The sequence below is a fragment of the Anas acuta genome, chromosome 1 (genome assembly GCF_963932015.1).
Source record: "Anas acuta chromosome 1, bAnaAcu1.1, whole genome shotgun sequence".
Lineage (NCBI taxonomy): Eukaryota > Metazoa > Chordata > Aves > Anseriformes > Anatidae > Anas > Anas acuta.
In genome coordinates, this window is record NC_088979.1 from 174,871,587 (window position 1) to 174,889,601 (window position 18,015).

An 18,015-nucleotide genomic window follows, 5' to 3' on the forward strand; every position below is an offset into this window, starting at 1 on the left:
AAGCAAATTCGAAAGAAGAACAGCAGAAAGCAGCTGCAAAACACATAGGTTGAAGTTCCACTAACAAATCTTCAATTCACTGATCTCCTATTCCTGCTCCTTTCTACATACTGCTACCTTCCCTGCTCTTTGCACTTACACACCAACTCTACACACAGGTAGGCAGATGAGACAATTGTCAGAATTCAAGTTGCCTACCAAAAATTTTCTTCCTTAAACAACCATGCTGTTAATTTATCTGAGGTATCCAAGCACCTGAGATGAGATGTAATAAACCCAGGTCTTAATATTTGCGTTTGCTGCTTTCTGTGTTTAACAGCCAATCTTCATGGGGTTTTAGTGAATGCATATGCAGCACAGAACAAGAAGTCTGCATTCAAATATGTTCTCAAGATCCTTCACCATTATTTCTCCCACAGGAAGCTGAAAGCTCAGAAAATTTTTCAGAGCAAAAATAGAACAAAGACCAATCCCAACTACAATTATTTTTAAAATGTTGTAGAGTGTTCATTTATGACTTTGGTTGTTCTCGTGATTGCCACAGGAATCACCTCAAATTTGCAATAAGGTACATGTATGTAGCATAAAAGAAATACTCAGTATTTCTTTGTTTAACAAAGCTTTGATTGATACTGGGGCCGGTACTGTTAAACATTTTTGTTTAAAGCTTTAAACAACAGGCTGAACAACAGCCCAACAGGTACCTCATGAGGTTCGACAAAAGGAAATACAAAGTCCTCCACCTGGGGAGAACAACCCCAGGCAGCAGCACAGGCTGGGGCTGACCAGCTGGAAAGCTGCTCGGCAGAAAAGCACCTGGGGGTCCTGGTGGACTATGAGTTGGCCATGAGCCAGCAGGGTGCCCTTGAAGCAGAGAAGACCAAGAGTATCCTGGGTTGCATTAGTAAAAATGTTGCCAGCAGGTCAAAATAAGACATCTTTCCCCTCTCCTCAGCACTGGTGAAACATATTCAGAGTGGTGTGTCCACTCATGGGCTCCACAGTACAAGTGAGATGCAGGCATACTGGAGTGAATCCGGTGAAGAACCATGAAAACAATTAATGGATTGGAGCATCTGATCTCTGAGGTGATACTGAAAAAGCCGGGACTCCAGCCTGAAGAAGAGGATGCTTGAAGATATCTTGAATAATATATTTATACCATGTGTATAAATATCTGATGGGGTGGGGCTAAAGAACATTTCTCAGTGGTGCTCTGAGGCAGGACAAGAAGCAATGGGTACAAATTAAAACAGATGAACTTCCATCTGAACACAAGAAAGCACTTTTCTACTTTGAAGGCAGTCAAACATTTGAACCAATTGTCCAAACAACAAGCTGCTCTAGTTGACTGTGCAGCAGAGGTGTTGTTGGACTAGATGATCTCTACACATCCCTTCCAACCCCAAGTATTCTATAGTTATTTGAGGGAGAGATGGAATGGGAGCAACTACACCTGAGTAACATGGACTTAGTGCCAGTTGTCTTCTTTGCTCAGAGCATGCCTTCAGTAAGTTGAAACTGTTCCCTTGCACATCAGTTGCCTATATCTGATTGCATTCTATGAAAACAAGTTGTGTATTAAACTTAGGAAAGGACTCACTGTACAAATATAGCTAAACCATTTTTTTTTCTTTCCCATGCATCCCTGATGCACAAGACTCTAGCTCTAACCAGTATGAGAACTATGTAAATACAGAAAATGAGCAAATACAATGTGTTGTTTGTTTTGTTTTTGTTTTTTTCACCAATCAAGTCTCTTTATTATAACCTACAATATCATCTATTTCTATCAGCATATATCCATCTCCTCAATGGATTTTTTTGCCTCCCCTCCAGTCAGCACTCAAGCATTAATGATATTTTAACCAAAACAGTCTAGGGAGAGGTCATCCTTCTTCCTTCCTAATGCTTGTTCTCTTGCAAGAAACTATAGACAGTTTTGCTTTACAACTGTAAGAAAAATGAAGGGAACCAAGAGAAAGTCACAGAGAAAAGCTAGAACATCTCCCTCATGAGGAGCAGGCACCTGTGCACTGACCCAATTAGACATTCAAACACTTGTCACTTTGGAGCTGGCTGGTTGTCACTCATCCAAGTAGCCCCAGGGGGCCTATTGTATGGTGGCATTCCCTGACAGAAGAACTGGAGCTACGGAGGCAATGAGGGCACAGGGATAGGGTGCCAGGATCCTGGTGAGTGAAAGCAGCTAGCAGGAAAGCCAAAGAACCTTAGAGCTTCCTTAACTTGGTTACCATCCAAAAAGCCTTTCAGAATCTTCAATGGTTATCTTTTCAGAGCAGTCTAGTTTCAAAACCTTACAGTAACAGTCCTCGTTATGCAAAGCTACGTTTAACTCTTGAGTGACTAACACAAGAACACTTTCAGAAAAGATCCCTGAAAGATTAAAGTACCTTTGCTGGAGGGAAAAGATGGACTAAGTTTTACTTTCAGAAACACCACCAGCAAACAGTTCAGAAGTCAAAACTTTTCAGTGTCTATCTTCTCCTTTCTCTGTTTTAAACCTATTATTGACACTTTCAGATGTCCCTTCTGTTTGAACACATAAATGAGAGATAAACCATTGTGGAGCCATCCATGCCTACGCACTATGAAATAAGTCTGTTTTAGCAGACTGCATACAATACTGTATTCAAGACCCCAGAATCAGATTTTTTGTTCCAAAGATTCAGATATTAAAACACAGATAACTATTCAGCAGTTACTTCTGACTTCGAGTAAGGCTATCTCTGTTCTTATACTGAAAGTTATTCAATTGAAATACAAGAGCACAGAGGGGTTGGAGGGCAATTGAAAAAAAAATAATAAAAAAAAAGAAAAGAAAAATCAAAGCTTATTTCAAAACTTCCAAAACAGGCATTTTAACCTTGGGATCTAAACCATGAGACTGAAGAGTTCAGAATGTCTCCACCACCAAATCTGTGATCTATCATAGAAGAAAAAACTCTTTTGGTACAGAAATATTTTAAGTCCCTTCTAAATTCTGTTTTTCAGACCCACTTGTTTACTAGTTAACTTGTCCCAACACTTGTCCTCTCCAGCAAGGCACATCTGAGATGATTAAGCCTTCCTTTATTTATATGAGGCTACGAAATACTTATAGTTGCTCTCCTAGTAAAAGTATCTGATTTGAGCTATTCAGGTAAAAGCTGTGACAACATTGTAAAAATTATATTAATCACAAGCTGTTAACCTAAACAAATGTGGAAATGCAGCTAAAAGCATAATATGACTATCTTGATAGTACTTAAAAGAAGCTATAGAAAGAAGAAAATAAAGAAAAACTTAATGCCAGTAGCTTTTTTTCTCTATATTTGGCATGGGAAATTAAAATTTAAATAGAAAAAAATCTTACCTTTGTACAAATAACTTCTGAGACAGATGGTCTATATAATTACTTTTCCTTCTTTCTTATTTGTTGTATGGCAGATCTTTACCTTATTGTCTTGCCTGCAAAAAAGTGATATAGAACCTGAAATCTTCATACAGGTCAATAATTACGTTCACTGTTAAACTACAACAAATACTTCAGAAATGTCTTCATAATATAGCTGCAATGCTAAATCAGGTATGGTTTAAGTGGTGTCAAGAGGAATGACATTGTACTAGGAACTAATTTATATATGCTGGGCTTAAGGAAAAATAAGAGGCATCGGGAACAAAAGAAGTATCATAGGTTTCAAAATTATACTTTGCATTTAGCTCCCCAAAATAATGTAAACAGACCCATCCGATCAAACAAGGCCACCCATAAAGGTATACAGGTTTTTTTACAGTGTCAGTGAAAAACAGTCAGTGCTTCCCAAGACTTGACCAAGCCACTGGAAAAGACTAACAACATCTTTTTGAAGTTCAGTAACTTAAGGCACATTGGGGTACCTCTCTCTCTTCAAGACCAAATGCTGCAGTGTGCTTTGGGATACAGATGCCCAAGCTTCTACTTAGAAATCAGCTGGGAGAGGTCAGAGCAGCACTGACAGCAAGCCTCTACTGCAGGAAAAGCTTTTGGTCACAGCACGTGCCCAGAAAGCAAGAGATCAGGGTTTATAGCCTATTCATAAACTGCCTGATCTCATGCTTTCTAGGAGAATATCCTAAATCCTAATTGAGGGATGAGACAGACAACCCTTCCCCCTCCAGCCAACCCCCCACATTAAAAGCACAATACAAGGAAAGAGGAAACAGCAGGTGAGGGCTTGTCTTCAATTCAGCTGTGACCTTCCTCATTTATTCATGAGAACTGTGCATGCACTACCACTATCAAGTCTTTGTTACTTTAACACCCTATTTTAGACATATTTGAGGCTTCGTTGAGAAAGAGGCTGTTTATTTTTTCACAGTTAAGCACACGTGGAGTTGAACACGTGAGTATGGTTCATGTAGGATCACAAATTTTGACAGTGAGCTACAAAAAATTTAGAACTGAGGATTCCCATGATAGTCCTCTGGCTTTACAGCACATGTTGCTCATCTGCAAATTCAGCTCTGCTTGCCACCTACAGTCTTTATTTCGGTGAACCAGTGACGAAGTGAAGCACCAGATTAGCATTGCTGCAGTCAAGCCACGTGTTATTTTATTTAGTGTACATAAAAGTACAAATTTTATCTGCAGAAAAGCTTATCGTTTACTCTTATCTGCAGATGAGCACCATCTTGTAGGATAAAACAAGAGACTGAAAACTTAGTGATCCAGTAAGATTGGTTTAATTTGATAACACCGTCGAAGTTTCTTTCAGAGTATTTTAAAGAACATTTTTATTGCTAAATTGTTCTGTAACCTGGCAAAATCCTAAATCCAAACTCTCTTATAACTGTTTCTTACAGTAGCAAAGTGCACTGTTCTCATAAATCGCTCTTCATCCTGCTCTTTCAAATCATATTGTTGCTCTTACATAATAAAGCACTGGAAAGAACATGTTATCTTTGTCACGTTGGAAGTTTGACATGTAGCATTTATTTCACCAGGGTGAAATTCACTTCATTGCCTTCACCTTAACTCAAGCACTCAAACCCCTCCCTACCCATATTCTCTGGGGGGAACAGCTGCTTGCCCCCCAACCAGACTTGTATCAGCCACAGGCACCGGTGAACTTGCTTTCAGAACTGCTACAAGCATGCGGCTCCTAACTGACCAAAATGCTCAGGTATGACACTAATCAGACATATTCAACTTCTATGTGAAGATTCATCTACCCTACCACTCACGTTGCTTCCTGGCTGGTTTGGCCACCAACTCACTCCCCCACGTGGAAACCCAAGGACGTGTAAGGGAACTCTCCAGCCCAAGGGCCACTTCTGAAGGGCCATACTGTCAGGACTGCACAAGTTTAGAGTCTCCGTTTGAGACAGTCCCTTCAAAGCACTGTCTGCACAAACACCCCATGCCCCCATACACCACACGTGTAACACCATGCTGCAGACTCATCCCTTCGGTGGGCTGCCATACAGCTCTCCCTGCTTGAGATGCTCTGAACTGCAAACATGAACTAGCTGTGTATTAGGGCCACAGGGACATCACGGTACCCAGATGAAACTCAGAGCACGTTGGGCGAACATGGCCAGCATGTTTTATAAGAGATGTTAGCCTATGCAATGACAGGAGTTTATCCCACTTATCCCTGCCTGGATGTTAGTACCATTAAAAAAGCTGCAGCCTCAAGGGCTAGGTGTAAAAGTTAGGTGTGATGTTAGACCCAGGATGGACAGCTTGTGTGTAAGACTTCACATACAGCAAAAAAATAAAAATAAAAAAAAGCTCTGCAGAGCCACAGATCAATGTTGACACAGTGGATAATCCTTCCCAGAGCCCTAACACACATCAAAAGAAGGGGTGAAAAAAACAACCAGTTCCCTTTACTCCTCTGAGCTAAATACTGTTACTTAATGATATATATTGTTTGGGACATACTACAAAGCATTACAGTTTTCAGTGTTTTAGTGAGAGAAAAGAAGCTGTATTAGAGGCACAGTCAAACTTTTTCAGCTGTTGCATATGAAATGGTCAGAATATCAGGCTCTTGGGATGTCTGGACTACACTCATTCTGCTCCAAAAATAAATATTTGCTATAGTTCTTTTTTGGCATCCATGGCTGTAACCTATTTACAGTCCAGGATCACATTCTTTTGCTGTGATGTGATTCACTTTCTTTCAGAAGGGAGCTTAGCTTAACAAAAGCTCCTAACTCCAGTGAACTCATAAGCATGACGAGTTCTCTAAAAGGTGAACAGAGGAGCACCTGCATCTCCAAAAGTCAACTCAGGTGTAATGAAGCACAGAAGCAATCTCAGATTACAAATATAATTTTTTTTTCTTTTTCCTGCCTGACAGTTAAGCTAAAACTTTGAATTGTTATTCACAATGCTAACTGCATGAAGATGATATTTTGAATGGCTTGGTGGCATCATCTTATGGGATTCAACAGGTGAAGTGACATTTATTTCATTCTAGCCAGGAACCTCTCATCTCCAAACATGTAAACAAATAACCAGATGTCTGCTTTTGAGAGTAAGAGGAGCATTTGTACCCTTATAGAACAGTCACAAGTGAGGGAGTTAGCATGAATTGAAAATAAATAAATAAAAATAAAAGGTAGGCAGAAAAGATGTTTTAAAAACATTCTAAACAAGGTTATTTTTATAATTAAGTCTACAGATTTGGTGAAATATGCTTTTTAATGTATTAGATGCACTTGGGGGTAACTGCTCATTTTCTATTTATGAAACTGGCTGCTAGGATGTTGTAGAAATATAAAACACAATTTTTATTTCTACACACTAGATCATTATGTTTATTGTGTATTCATTCATTTAAAAACTTGTGAACTAAAATTTACATAGCGTTGCTTTAAAAACATTTAATAGTGTTGATAGACTCTAGGAAAGTACAATTTAGAATAAAAAAGTGTGCATTGTAATACAAAACTATACAAAAAAGTTCAAAAGTAAAAAATAGTAATACCAAAATTCCACTTCTATTTTATAATCAGATTGGCCAAATGGTTTTAGATAAAATGTACTCAATATATTCAATTAAAAAGTTAAAATGTTCTCATGTTATTAATCTAACCTTAGAAAGCTGTAAAATGAGACAATACGTAGCTTTCTCCTAAAACTAATACTATACACACTATGTATATAATGCATTTTCCTTTTACTTTGACAATACTTAAAGATATTTAATGAAATACATTTTAAGGGAGACCTGGAAAAATATTTGCTTTATGACATATAAAATATACTTAGTGCATTTAAGCACAGTTTCATGCAATTCAATACTGCAGAGCTCCAGTATTCACCCTCCTGTCATTTCTTCTTTCAGAATTAAGGAGTGATGAGGAGCCCTCAGAAGAGGAGAAACTACCCTGGTGGTTGATAAGGGCGGTGATCCATCTTTCTGTCATATCTATCTTATTCCTGGCAGTGCTCAACCCCAGATGATTCTGACAAAGTAATAATGGAAAAAAATATATATCCTGGAAATTCACCAAAAATAACTATTCAGTTTCTCATTCTCCATACACACATGCTCACATATTCTAATGCAAGCAGTTCAGGCTAGTTTTTATTAATATCCTTTAGAGCAACATACTCATTTTATATAAATGAGTTCATTATATTACAGTCATCAAAACAGAATTTACTTTCGATCTAATATTTAATATGTTGCAAAGTCACGACCTTCCTCCATGGATATAAATTATACTGTATTGATTTCAACACCTAGACTGCTAACCAAAGTTAAATGTTTCAGTAAGTTACACAGGATAGGTCTATTCTCCTTATAAGCTCCATTTCCCCATGCTCCCGCTACTCAAATAAATCAGACTAACCGATACCAAGGTACACAAATCTCAGCTACGTAAGGGATCAAGAAGAATCTGAATAGAAAAGAGAAATCAGCCATTACCTTGTGCATATAGCTATATAGTCCTCTTCCTGTTTTGCTTTTTTTTTTTCCCCTTTTGTTTTGTTAGCAGGAGATAAGAATTTGTTACATACTCCCCTCCACGTTGTAATCTTGACAAGAGTCGGCTGCTAAGCCCCGCTGTCGCAGCGCTGTGCAGAAGCACGCACAAAAAGCCCTTTCCAGCAGCCAATGGCTTTGTCCTCGACCTCCCAAGCTTCTGTGTGATCAGCACGGGCTTTGTGGCCATACAATGGGGGTTAAACATTTCCCCGTATTTATTTAAAAGCAGAGCTAAATCTGCTTAGCTGCATGAGCCTTTTAGTAAAATGATGCTCAGTGTAGCTAGGTATTCTGTTCAAGAGTAAACAGCTTCTTCTATCTACAGAATATAAATATATGTACGTATTCCTTTTCAGTGTACACAGTGCATAAAGAATGCAGCCAGTAAAATCAAAGATTTGGATCCAGATCCTACCTTATCTGGAATTTCCCCCTAAGTAGCTACCATTGAGCTGCCTACTTCCATCTTTCCTTTACGTCCTTTGGACCCAGAGGCTTGCCAGTGGGCAGCTCTCTGTTCTCCGTTGATTGCATCTGAGAAGCAGACCCTTGCAAAAGCTACTACTTATGTTGTCAGGTGAAATTCCATGACAAATAAAATATAAACATCCCAGGAAATAAATGAAAACATTTTACAAGGAAGCCACCGATTTCAGACATCACAGTAGTCTCTGAACCACCTTTGCTTTTCAAGAAACTACCTTGAAGCAACAGTGGTACAAAACAGTGGCTTTTTCCAATTCCTAAAGAAAGAAACCCTATTAAAACCTTTCATTTCAGCTCTGCAAAGCCAGACATTTTTGTTGGCTAGTTTGTTGTTAAGTCCAGTTTAAGGAGGTTGCAGCCATTCCTAGGTAGCAGCCTCAGAATCCCGTCAGCATTTATTAGCACCGGCATTAGCTCTGAACAATAACTTCATCTGCTCCTTTGAAACCTATTCAGCTTTCAAGGCTTGCTTAGAACAATGCTGTTCCTCACAAAAGCACGACACAGAAGAATCTCCATCAAAGCACGTTGCCAATGAGGTTTGGTAATGACGGCAGCCACCTGACCCCCTCAACTTAACGACACAGAACCAGGGCATCTTCATTCAGCTCACACTTCCCACATGTGGCATGCTTCTGGAGGTGCAGAGAACTAAGCTGAGAAGGCAAATATCTTAGAAAAACAGAAGTTAGAGTTCCAGGCAATTTGGTTTTGATTTGAAGGTTTATCATCAAATAATATAGTGTTTATTAGGCAACACTGTTCGAAGTTTGTTTAAGGGTAATTGGCTTCTTTGCTGCTCGAAGTTATTGCTTTTTAATTGCACATTTACAACTGTATATTTTAATGACAACAGCTGGCATTAAACTGTAAATAATCAGGTATTTACTACACCACAAACATGCTACAGTATTAATCTGTTATTTGCATTTACTAACATTTAACACTAATGAAAGCTTAATTCTCAAAAATCATTATTTCCGTAGCTTCGATCATTCCTTCCAAAATGAAGTCCTCACATGAAAAAGGCAACCTTTGCCACTGCAGTAGCTCAGCTCCTTGTTCCCCTTCGCCTTTGACAGCACACTTCATCAAGAAACTAGCTAAAATATAACCGATTGAACCGACTTTTTCCGTTTAACTAGGTTTAAGCAGAAGTTATTTTCTGAATTTTAGAGCTGAATGACGAAGGGGCAGGTCCAATTTTGTTGTCTGATTGACCAAGCCTAATCAGAATTATTTCTGCACACTGCTTCACTACAGCTGTAGAGCCATTAAACACTAAATGCTCTGGAGGCCCATTCCCTTTCAGCCTCCTACTGCGACTCGTACTTTTCAGACAGTAGCTACTCAGTGGGCTACTCAAAACATTCAAAAAATGGGGATGCTATATTTAATGGAAAGCTTAAAACCCACAGCAAGATCTGTCACTTGGCTTGTCAGGACGGCAGCTATCATAATAAAACAGTCTTTGTGATGGAGACTTAAAAAGAACCCTGTGAACTGGGTCTCTTACTTCACAATACATTTTTATAAGGAAAAGTTTTTCAGTCATAGCAGCTAGTTTTTGTTCAAGAGAAATAATCATATCTGCCTCTAAAAATGCTCACTGAGATATGCACACTTTTTAGTAACTGTAATATTACCCATAGCATCTTGTTTTACACCTTATTATCACCTATTATCATTTACACATTATTAGCCTAAGGAAGACTTTATACTAATATAGCCATTAGGATTGTCTTCCTACACAATTTAGGAAATAAAATAGAATAGAAGAATAGAATATAAGAACAAAATATTAGTATTAACAAATACTAACTAAAAATATTAACAAAACCACTTTTTTACCTAGTGAACTGATTAAGCTGAAAATACCTGTGATGTGCACATACAGTGCACAATTCCTTGCTTTGAAACCTGCTGCTAAAAAGAAGAAAATTCATATTCTGAAAAACATCTGCCATTTGCCTGATGATACTGATTTCTCATCCATCTTCCTTTTTGTGGGTTTTTGGTTTTCTGTCCTGAATAGCCTCAACACTTCATAGACTTCTGATAGTACTCAGGAAAAGCCACCAATCATTTAAACTTCCTGAGGCTACAGTTATACTACACCAAAATTTAGCTAGTGTTAATACCCAGCTGAGATCTTGAAGTAGTTCAGTAGTTAACTTTGCTTTAGAGTTTAAAAGGTGTGAGATCTAAAACTCTAAAAGACAGTGTAACTCAAAAGTATCCAGGGATGTGGCATAGGATCCCAAAATGCTAAAAACACAGGCAGTTACACCCACCAAGGCCGCTGTAAAATATTCCCAGAAGAAAAGTGGCAGATTTGAATCATCTAACACGAAACAATAACCTAGCCTAAAGACAGTTGAAGCATGCTGACATATCTTCCCAGGCATTTTAAGACATAAAAAGACGATTAACTGTAGATCCTTCTTCCCAAAAGGCATTCCAAATATTTGGGATAGGAGATGAATATTGTGACAAATAAGCATTAAGTGATATTATGAAGTGTAAATCATGAAGATCAAGATCCTCCAATAAAAACAACAGAGTAAAATATGTTTTCACAATGTTCAACATTAATGAACAACAAACTATAAGGCCGATTGTTTTGTGTCAAAACTAAGACATAATAAAAAAAGTATTAGGAAATACGTAGGAAATAGACACTTAATATGCTAAAAAAAAAAGTTATTTTTCTCTTATGTAAATAATGTTATTAAATATGTTATGACAAACTTGTAAAGATTGTAAACCTGATAGTTTATGAAGGCATATGAAGAGGAAGATGTCATCTTATGTAACAAAATTAAGTTAAAATATCATCCTAGCTTCTACTAATTTCAGCTTTTACAACTAAGATCTCATGAACTTATTAAACATTCTGCTGTCACTTCATAAGTAATAATTTATTCCTTTTATTTTTTTCTTCAAACATACAAAGGATGTTATACCATGGTATACATAGCCAGTCATTACTTACTATAATCAGAAACAAGTGAGCAGAGCAGGTTAAGCAATTCTAAATTAGGCCCAAATGACCCATTACTTTTGTTCCAAAACCACCTTTGTATTTATGTCCTGTTTATCATTCCTGATTTTTTTTCTCTCCTTTCTCCATTTCCTTAATGCTTATTGTACAAGCCAAACTTGTCAGTTACAGAAAAACAACTTATCAAATGCTTTAGTGATGTAGACTCTTACTGGCTTGATTATTGGGCTGCATCAAAAGAAGCACAGCCAGCAAGTCACAGTAGGTGATTCTCCCCCTCTGCTCTGCCCTTGTGGGACCCCACCTGCAATACTGCATTCAGCTCTGGGGTCCCCAGGACAAGGAAGGCACAGAAGTATTAGAACGAATCCAGAGGAGGGCCATGAGGATGATCAGAGGGCTGGAGCACCTCTCTCCTAGTGGAACAGGCCGAGGGAGTTGGGGTTGTTCAGCCTGGAGAAGAGAAGGCTCCAGGGAGACCTCACAGCAGCCTTCCAGTGCCTAAAGGGGCCTCCAGGAAAGCTGGGGAGGGAGTCTTTGTCAGGGGTTGTAGTGATAGGACAAGGCATAACACTTTTTAAGCTAAAAGAGGGCAGCTTTAAATTAGATGTAAGGAGGAAATTCTTTACTGTGAGGCACTGGCACAGGTTGCCCAGAGAAGCTGTGGATGCCCCATCCCTGGAAGTGTTCAAGGCCAGGCTGGATGGGGCTTTTAGTCTAGTGTTCCTGCCCAGGGCAGCGGGGGGTGGAACTAGGTGGCCTTTGAGGTGTCTTCCAACCCAAACCATTTTATGGTTTTATGATTTCACTAACAGAGTGAGACCTTGCTCCCACACAAACATAATCTGTTTAGCACAAAGAGTTGCTGTCAAGGAAATTTCCCAGAAGTGACTCCAGACTGAGAAGAGTCCTCTTCAAACAACTCAAGGTTCAACCACTTTATTATTTTAGCAGCTATAGAACATACCACTTAGTATTGTGAGAGATGCAAAATAAGTGTCTCTTTTTCTGCTTTCATACTACAGTTGATGAAGAAGTTATATAACAAGATTCACAGCATCGACTTAAATTATTCTAAGGTTTTCTCCAGTAGCATTCTCTATCAGTTGTCGTGAGGGGGAAAAAAATGTTTTACTTTTCCTCTTTGTGCACAAGGAGCATCCTTGACCACTGGAACCCTTTAAACAACTGGAGGTTGTTTAAACACATAGGACACCAAGACACAGTACATGTGTACACAAATATGCACCTCCTAACCACAGGATGAGGGGATTTGTCAGCAGCCACAAAAACAACCACAGTTTCCGCAACAGAACAGATTTGCTGATGCTGCAGAGTAACTTCTATTGTTGCAAACTAAAGCCCTCCTAAACACATCTAGTGCCTGAATAAATTCACAGCAACTACACAGAAATAGATTGAATTGAATCAAGTAAGAGGGAGAATGCAAAGAGGATAAAAGAAGGGAGATCACAGCCACAGAAGGAGGTTAGAATCTTGATTCTTGGAAGGAAAAATTATACGTTTGCTGTACATTACATGCATAAATATATATGTATAAAGAATAAAGACTCTGGAAATTCTGGAATATACAGTCTTCAGTCCATGCTCAAGGGTAAAGAAAAAAAAAAACGGAAATATAGCAAGTCTTCTCTGGTTGCAGAAAGCCTTTTGGGATGCTTGAGCTGTCCAAGAGTTACCTGGAAGCACCCAAACACAGTAGTGCCTTAAATTTGGCCTGAGGCTCTCTGTCTCCCCTTGTATCAAAGGGTACACTTAATAAATATTCTGTAGGTTATGAAATTACTTGGTGTAGCCATTAACTTCTCTGAACTTGTGTTGCATGAATATAGAGTAAATATTTCATTTTTACAATATGTACTGAAAGAGTAACAAGCAGCAGCCACAACAGTGGCTTCTTCACTTCAGCAACGCCAAATGGGACTGGGACTATCAGTTTTTCCTTAAAGACAGTAAATCCACATGGCAACAGAGGTGAATTGAATAATAAAAAAAAATCACACACCCCAAAAATTGTTTTAGCAAGAAAATGCAGTATGCAAATACTAGCAATGATGAAGAAAAAAGCTGTAGGATGTATCAGGTACATAAAAGTACAGAAAAGGAGAGTTAAAAGTAAAGAAGAGGGTTTGATTCATTAAGAGATAAAATCATTATTAAAACATTTTAATATGAATGATTAAAATAATTAACATCAGATTCATTACAGCCAACTTCCCACACACCCAAACTCTCAGCAGGTTTTTGATTTGCATGCACTACATCATTTTGTAGTCTGTACAGTAACAGATGAAATATGGACACAAAAATGAGCTTTATCACTGTTTAAAAATGCCAGAGAAGTTGTTCCCTTTATAATTTTTTCCTTACTTCACACATTTGTCAAATGACTTCTTACAGTCTAAAAAAATAAAAAATAAAATAAAAATCTAAAAGTCTCCATAGGAATCTGATCTTTGCTGGTATCAACCCAGATGCTTATGTCACAAAAATAAAAGTGGAAATCTGCAGCAAAACTCAGTAAAGCATTGTCTTATTAAATACATATGCAGAAGTAGCAAATTAACTACTTACAAGTTTTGCTTTGACATTTATTACACCATTAGAGTGTTTTTCTTTACAGAACAGCAAGACAAAGGCAATCACCATCTTCCCATCTCAAAGAAGGGTAGGCTATCATAAGGATTTCTTATTTTGTTTTTTAAAGCCTGCCCCAGGTGACAAGCAGCAGATGTACCGCTCTCCTTTCACAGTGGATTGAGAAGGAAGGTGCTTGGCATGACTCTTGCCCCTCAGAGGCTGGAGCTGTATGATTTGCCTACAGTACAGCAAAGCTCATTTGGATCTGGCTCAGCAAGAACAGAGAAAGTGCTGGAACAGCTGGAGAGATGACCCCACAACAGTAACCACCACCAGGGACCACCAGCTTGCTGGATGAGCTCCTGAAGCCAGGCCGCCGCCCGCAGGAACGCGGCCTCCTCCTCCCGTCAGGAGCGCTGACGTGGGCCCACAGCCATTGCCGGGGGGATCCGCACGTTACTTTGCCTTTTGTTTGGAGGAGGAGGAATCTCATTTACATATCATTTCTATATTTAAGTATAATCCTTTTTAAGCACTTGACTACCAAATTGTATGCCATATATAGGATTGCAAATCAGCTATCTGCCTTACAAACTCAGCGCAGTTCTGTATACACAGGCTGGGTTTGGCTGCACAAGAGAGCCTGCAGCCCTGGCAATCAATGTATTTCCAGTAGGTTGACGAGATAACAAGTGTAGTATGCTCCCCTTCAAAAGGGCAGACATGCATGTAACAAATGCAGCCTTAAGGCTCAAAGTTTGATGAGGGTACAAAATATACAGTAATCAAATGATTTTACCAGCAAGGTTGAGTTTTGCTTGTTTTTTTTTTCTTCCCTTTCTGGGACTTTTAAGGGCATGACTAAAATTGATGTGCAACTTCAGTCAATATACTAACATCAATCACTATTTTGTCACACAAAGAAAATAATGGTACAGAAGGGATATCCGAATAGCTCATTAAAGCTTTATCAGCCACTCATCACACAGTCCCCTAATTTACTTTTCTACCTGAACAACCTACCCATTGAACAACCTACATTGAACAACCCTACCCATTAATAAAGCAGCCCAGTTCCAATGAGTTATGCCAGCTTTTCCTTCCAACGATCCTGACATATTTCTCTAATATTGACTGGAAAAGCCAGCCTTTGACACAGTTATTTTAGTTATACTCCTGTGGGTTGTGTATACAAATGTATTTAATCCATCTTCCCTGAAGTTATACCCAGGTATACAGGGATGTCACCCCATTATCAGACCTGGCTACTGCTAGGCTCATGGCATAGGGCCCACGTTTTAACCTACTACACACAACGATTTAGCACTGCTTTTTAATCAGGGCTTTTTCTGCCTCCTGAAGTCAAGGAAAAATCTCATCCAAAATAGATGAAAAACTGAATTATGTTCTTGAAAATAGATTAATCCTCTTCAGTAATCAGGAAGATAATGACATTGTTAGTGAGTATATATAGCCTTTCTTGCTGACAAAGGGTTTTGATTTACTCACCTTAATGCATTGTATCCAGTATATGTCAAGACAGACAATACTACTTCATATCTTCACAGACCAGATTTTAAGAAGAAATTAAGAACTAGGGAAAACGCATATTGCATGGAGGAAAAGGGTGAGAATTCACACTAGTGCTTAATGCTCATATAGACACTTTGTTGTTGTTTTTAATTAAAAACACAGCTATCTAATAATTACAACATACTTGAGTTGATTTATTCAGCTTGTTTTTAGGCAGCACCACAAATAAGTGGCTTTCACCAGCTGAAGAAGTGGACCTTAAGAATAAAGGAATATAGTGGTTCAGGGGCTGTGTTGGACAAAATGCTATGTTACTGCAGCCCCCAAAAGCCTAACAAGTATTAGGAAACTACCTTCAGCAAGTTTAGCCTATTCCAAATTACATTTTCAGTTCTTAGAAAATAATTTTGTATTGATTTTAAATAAGACATGATTATGCAGGTAGATGGTGAATTAGCTTTTAGTGAATACATGGTGAATAAGCTTTTAATAATTCTTTTAGTAATTCTTTGAAATCCAAAAGTTCTACAAATATATTTTTTACTTTGCTAAGTTTTTTTTTTGGGGGGTAGGGTGTTGAAGATATACTTCAACCTAAACCCAACCACTCTAAGTATCAATTCTTTCTTTTTAGTTTTGAAAACAGGAAGAATTGTGGTGTAGAGCATAAAAGCTACAAATACCTAAAGGATGATTAAGTAAAAGCAAAGATCAGGAGCTTGAAGTCATGCTACAGTAATCTAGTAAATAATACCAAAAGTCTACTTCATTCCAATGTTGCTATGGTACTGTTTTCCAAGTGGAAATCAAATTCTTTTTCCACTGTTGCCACGGTGTTGTGGTCTAGGATAATCCATCATCACAGACAGTGTTCGTATGCATGCACAGGTCCCCCTTATCAGAAAAATAATAATACTGGGCAAGTACGACAAGCAGCAAGTGATTTTAAAAACATACTTTTACTCTTCAAAATGCTACAAACAGCAAGAGATGAAGTGTATATTTTTGATAAAGCCAAATCCAGTGCAGGAACTGGCATTCAGACAGTCTCAAGAAAGAAAAAAGGGGAAAAAAAAAAAATAGTGTCTGCAGGTTCCTTAAAGGACTTATACGCATATATCGATTAACACAGCGAGCTACCAACATACTTTGAAGTTCTGAGATAGCTTTTAAAACACACAGCAAGATAAAGCTGCAGTGTTAGTAAATATTTAATGTTATTTTGACTTTAAACACTGACAAGGTGTCTATTTTATCAAAACAAAACATTAAAGAGCATTTGAACTTTTTTTTTTGAGGTAGATTCAAGTTTTTGAACTGAATGCTTTAACTTTCAACTTCCAGTTTCCCGAGGACGTTTGAAGAGTTCTGCCTTGCTGACAGTTCAACACTACCAACTCAAGGAATATCTCTTTAGAAAAGAAGATATCACTCAAAAGATAATTTGTAAAAACAATCATGGGAAAATACTGACAGCTTTTAGATTACTTTCTTCATAATTTAAGAAGGTAGTTTTGGTTTTGTTTAAACTGAACCCGACACCAGGGCCAGTTTTGTTATTAAAAAAAACCATTTGTCTGTTATTACAAAGACCCTGACCTTCTCAATGTGACCAGATAAATGATGCTGATTAACTTAGATGACAAACAGAAAAACAGCATCAGTCAGTTGGTGAAAAAAAGTAAATATTCCTTCATCCTGCCTGTGCTATAAAGACACTTAATCAAATCAGCACAATGAGATGTTAAATGCAAGTCCAACTAACTTATTCACAAAACTAAAATTAAAAATTCTCAATAATATAGATTAAGTACAAGACTTTTACAACAAGCCTTTTACTGATAGCTTCAATACACCATTTAACATGGCAAAGTGGAATAGCAGCTCTTATTTTACACATCATATTGAGAGCTGAAATGACTTAGGGCTACAAAGCAGCAGCAGATGATATACTCCAGTATGACAATTAGACAAGCTACAAAAGACAAAAAGAAGTAGGTGACAACAGCATGGTAGCATAAAGTCATTCTTTACGCTGTTCTGCACATTCCTACTAGGCTTATTTGCTTCTCGTCTCCCTACCAGTACTCAGCACCCTGCCCCAGCCTGTTGCCCCTGATCCTGAGCTCCCAGTCCACTGCCCAGACCAGGTGAGTAGGTATTTTTAGCTATCACCAGTGGCCAGAATCACAAGGTATAAGACCTGCTTTAAAAAAAAAAAAATAGCACTAATGTATCTGTATTAAGAAGCACTTTCTGCTGAACATCTGACAGTCTAAATTCGTCTCCCATTCAAGAACAAGGCCTTACAGCCACTGATGTCCCTGCAGAGTACATCCTTTCCCTTTTTACTCATTAAAGGCAAGCAACTAATGCATCTGGACCTGGAACTAATGCAGCTAA

General features: G+C 38.2%; 1 protein-coding gene across 27 annotated transcripts in view; it reads right to left on the reverse strand.

The window, feature by feature from the left end:
* The window catches only part of NRCAM (neuronal cell adhesion molecule), a 150,834-nt gene that overhangs the window by 97,481 nt on the left and 35,338 nt on the right, over positions 1-18,015 (reverse strand). For 25 of the 27 annotated variants that reach the window (XM_068669445.1, XM_068669442.1, XM_068669438.1 and 22 more), the window contains exon 2: positions 3,377-3,471. The exons of 1 other annotated variant lie outside the window; for it this stretch is intronic. The gene's annotated coding sequence lies outside the window, so the exon portion shown is untranslated. Of the gene's footprint in view, positions 1-3,376; positions 3,472-7,928; positions 8,075-18,015 lie in introns of those variants that run through there. One more of the 27 variants, XM_068669415.1, reaches the window with a different exon arrangement.